This window comes from Dioscorea cayenensis, chromosome 4 (genome assembly GCF_009730915.1).
Source record: "Dioscorea cayenensis subsp. rotundata cultivar TDr96_F1 chromosome 4, TDr96_F1_v2_PseudoChromosome.rev07_lg8_w22 25.fasta, whole genome shotgun sequence".
Lineage (NCBI taxonomy): Eukaryota > Viridiplantae > Streptophyta > Magnoliopsida > Dioscoreales > Dioscoreaceae > Dioscorea > Dioscorea cayenensis.
The window spans coordinates 17,299,715-17,304,700 of NC_052474.1; positions in this window are offsets into that span (position 1 = coordinate 17,299,715).

Sequence of the window (4,986 nt, forward strand, 5' to 3'; positions counted from 1 at the left end):
AAGGGCATGTGAAACATTTAGAGAATTTTCTCAGTTGACAGAGAAGCCACAGGGGCGTGCGCCTGCCACTGTGTGTTGGGCGCACGGGTGTGGAATTTTTCTGCACGCCCGTGTGGTTGCATTTAGAAGCATAGAGTGTCATTCTAAGAAACCATAGGGCATGTGTCTTCTCCTGTGGGTCTCTCCTGGGGAGTCACACGGGCGTGGGTAATTTCCACACGACCGTGTGGATGTACAGAACCAAAAGGCTATGTTTTCTCTTTATAAATTTATTTTGCCTTTTCATCTTTTCACTCCCAAACATTTTGAGAACACATCCTTTCACTCTCTCGACCTCTTACCATCATTTTAGAGGGTTGTTACTTGAATTTTCCGGCTAGTTTCTATTCTTTCATTCTCTTTTCGTCGGTAAGCTTCTCTTTATCTTTTCTTCACCTAATCTTCATTTATTTTGTAGCACTAGCATTATCTTCACCAGCAGTGACAACAAATGCACCAGCAATTGACATCGACACTTGAGGCATCTTTATCTTCTTTGTTCTTATTTTTCGTATTTTATTTTTGTATTTTGTTTTGGACTTGTATACTCAGAAAGGATATTTCTTCTGAGTTTATCTTTTATTTTTATCACAAGTTGTATTCATTGCTTCATCTTTTATATACTCGAGTTGTTTTTGTTTTATTGAGCTTCACTTAACCCCCTCGTGTATAGATGCAGATGGTCTTGTTAGTATGGGAACTGAGAACTAGTCATGGACACGGCCAAGGTGCTTCGTCACTTGGCCGTGTGTGCTTCACAACCCATTGGAACAACACTCCCAAGGATTTAGCTCCATCAAATGCAACACTAGGAGTCAAGGGAGTATTGTTTTGATTTGCTTCTCCCACATATATTCTTGTTTGATATATTATGAGTGAGTTTGCATGTGTACATTGGGGACAATGTACAACTTAAGTGTGGGGGAAAGTTCCATAATGCACAGCTTCTTTATATTAGTTTTGATTGATATACATGCTCACATAGCCAATGGCGGTTCACCTTAGTTGCAATGATTGTATTCTTGAGTTTAGGAGAATTTTTTAACATTGAATGTTCTCATGCTCTAGTTCTTGCTTGAATTTCTAGGAATTTTTGCCCGGTTGACACTTGTTGCACTACTCACTCTTTAAACTCTTTTGGAAACTCAAGTTTGATGTTAAAGGGACTAGTTATAGTTGTTTCTTTTGTTAACTGTTTCAGAAAAAAATGGTAAAAGGAGAAGAAAGAACAAAATAGTTTTTATTTTTTTAGGTGTGCTTCTTGTGTGGAAAGAGCTACCACCTATGAAGTATGAAGCTACTCTCATAAGTCGGATACTAGTTATGCCCTAATGAGAGAAAGAGCTCTCTCATATGATGAGTGAAAGCTACCACTATGGTAGAAAGAGCTACCACCTCGAAAGTGTGAAAGCCACCTTAGCGGCCATTTTGGAAAGGGCTACCTTAGAGGATGTGTGAAGCTACTACCTTCTTTTTATTTTTTGTTACTTTTTTGTAGATAAATAAGTCCCTTATACTTAGAACTTTGAGGAGTATACCTTAGGTTGACTTGAGTAAGTTTACACACACTTACACGACTTCGGGTTTGTTGTCCTTTCTGATTCATGTTTTTAGCTAGAGTATTGATTTTTCGTATTTAGTGTTGAATTTCTCTTACTTATAGAATGCTTTCTTTGCATGTTTTGGTGAACCTAAGGCCAAGCACTTCCAATATTTCCTTTGTATAAACTTTCAATGTCTTAATTTTTGCTTGAAGGAAAGCAAAAGCTTAAGTGTGGGGGCGTTTGATAAGTTCTTGTGTGATAAGAATATGAAGTATTCTTTCCTTATGATGAGCATTACTTTTATCAGGTTTTAGCGCTAATATGTGTGCATTTATGTTACTTTCATGTCTATAGGGTGGTGAAGCCGGATGTTAAAGAAAGAAGCCAATGTAGGTCGTGAAGGCACTATTTGGAGGAAAATCTTGAGAAGGTTGAAATGCGAAGTCATAAGTCAGGTTCAAGATACAAGAATGTGTGCCAACCTCCTTTGTATTCAAGTTAGCACAATGATCTGGAGGGGCACAAAAGGCAGTCACATTCGAGTATCCGGGCTTGTGCATTGATAGCAAGATCTTCACTTATGAAGAAGTTTATTAAAGAAGCAAGGCAATCTATGACATAAACGTCTGCCCGTTTATGTTACCTCGATGTAAACATTAATTCAGGAGTGTTTTGGGCCGTTACTATAGCAGGTTCTGTTCACAGCCGACCAAAAATGTGAAGTTTAGAGAATCCACACGGGCGTGTGCACATTATCCACGCCCATGTGGAATTTCCACAGGCCCGTATGGAGAATCCACAGGGGCTTGTGGATGCCCAATTCCAACCCTATTTAGGGTCGATTTCAACCCCGATTTCAAAATTCTTTTCTCCACCTTTTCCCCAAATTTCAATAGGGTGGTGGTTAGGGTTTTGAGAGGTATTGGCAAGGGTTTTGGAGTGGTTCTACGGCTTCGACTTCATGCTCCACTTGGAAGAAGATTATTGGGGGAGCTTTCGTCGGCACCGATCCGGTGAGATGTGCCCTAGGCTGGACAAAGGGACCTTTGGAGGAGATAAGGCCACTCCACAAGACCATCGACATGACTACTGAGGGGGTTTTTTCTATGGATTACTTGTTTTTAAATTCGATTTCATTGGTTATTGTAACTAGCTCCATGGAGAGCTAAACCCCCTTGTGCGCACTTAGATTTGTGAACCCTATGATGTGTTTGTTTTATTAAAACTTCTATTATCCTTTCATTAATTGATGTTTTATTTGGGCTCCAATCTTGAATTCTTGATTGATTTAATGCTCCCTTAGAGTGACACTAGGGTTGAAAGTTCACCTTGGTAACCCTTGTGAGTGAGTGACACACCACGAGACTTAGACAAAGCTAGACTGGAGAGGGTTGGGAGGGTGAGTCGAGAGGTAGCGGAGTGTCTCCTTTCCCCTCCGATGTGATTTATCCTACCTCCATTTCCTTGAGTTCTTTATGGTCATAGTAGAGTGAATGGGCTAAGGGATGACCTTCCACTGTGCCTTAGTTGCAGAGGCAATGGAGGGAAGCGTTGAAGTGATTTTAGCACCTAGGGCTTAATTGTGACTAGGGACCTCTCACCTGGACCAAAGGGTTAGGTCTATATCTAGGAAGAGGGTTTATCACTTGGAATCCATAAAACTCCATACGATTCTATCCGAGTGAGAGGTGTTGAGATTGTTCGATTTATCCTCCAGGACATGGTATAGAGTTAGTCACGGTTGACCCTAGATTTGGGACCGTGTATTGAAGGATTTCCACGACTCATTAATGCATTAATTAGGAAGCATAATAGTTGGTTCTGCACTTGAAACGATTGTCCTTGGTGGAGCAATATCCGAGTACCCCATTTATATCGATTGCCGTATCTCTCAATTTTATTATGCCTCTCGTTCTTATTTTTTTTCTTCTTTTTTTTATATAAATCTCATTCATCATACCCTCGATTTATTCTCTTCATAGTTAGATGGCAATCGTTGTGTTTCTATTCACTATTCCTTGTGAATACGATACCCACTCACTTGGGATTTATTACTCCGACACCCGTGCACTTGCGGTTTACATGCATATTTTGTCATTGTTAGTGATGAACCAAATGATCAGTGAGCTATAGAGTTATCTTTGTCGGCTTATGCTCACCAAGACCCAATTTTTGAAAATTTTATAGGGCATCAAGTTGATACTTGCCCCAAGATCGGCAAGTGCTTTTTCATCAAGCATTCCCCTATAATACATGGGATGATAAATCCTCACGGATCTTTATCCTTCTTGGGGATATTGTTGGAGATAATGGTTAGACATTCCTTTATTAAATTGACAGAGGACACCTTTTCTAGCTTCCTCTTGTTAGTCAACAATTCATTGAGGAACTTAGCATAGTGAGGCATTTGAGTGAGTACCTCAACAAATGGAATAATGATTTGCAAGGTCTTGAACATTTCAAGGAATTTCATAAATTTCTCATCTGGTTAATCATTCTTTCAATTTAGTCGGATAAGGTAGCTTAGGTTGGAAGCTAGGAATCTTGGTCTCCTCTTGAATTGCTCCTTCTCATTTTGCTCAACAATACCACCCATGGATGTGTCCTTCATAATCACGACTTCATGTTTTGTAGATTCTTTCTCACACTTGAGTTGGTTGTCAATTCCCTTCCACTCTTTAATGTAACTGCTTTTAGGGACTCACAAGGGTTGACTTCTGTATTTCTAGGTAATCTATTGCACATGATGTTTCAGGTTTTACAATGATGCTTATTGGTTCCTCATCAACTCCTCATGTCCCGTGAGGTGGACATCATTTGCTTGTATGTACCTTGCTAACATGGTTTCAAGAGTTGGCCCCATTCCTTCTTGATATGATGGTCAAGAAAGTGCATGTTGGGGTTGTGGTGGCTTGAATTGCCCTTGTGGTCCTTACCCTTGTTGGATCCAAGGGAGGTTTTTGGTGGTTCCTCTAGCCCCAGATTACGGGTGCCACTTTAGGGATTATTCTGAAACTTAGTGTTCTGACCCACACAATCAACCTGCTCTCTGCTAGGGGCCCCTCCTAAGATGGAACAATTAGCCCTACTTGGCCATATTAAGCTTCATAACTAATAACTGGTGCTTGTTGTTGAACTTGTATTGCATCCAACTTCTTGGCAATAGCTTCCACCTATGCGGCTAGGGTAGTCAGGGCATCAACCTCATAGATTCTAGTGGACTTCATTGGCTTGTTTCTTTTATGAGCTCCACTGATAGCTATTCGATGTCATGCCATCAATAAGAGTATAGGCTTTAGTTGGTTGTTTAGTGTGAAGAGAACCCCCGGCTATCGTATGTAACATTTACTTGGTAGCCAAGTTCAAACTATTGTAAAAAATCTGAATCTGCATCCACTCGACA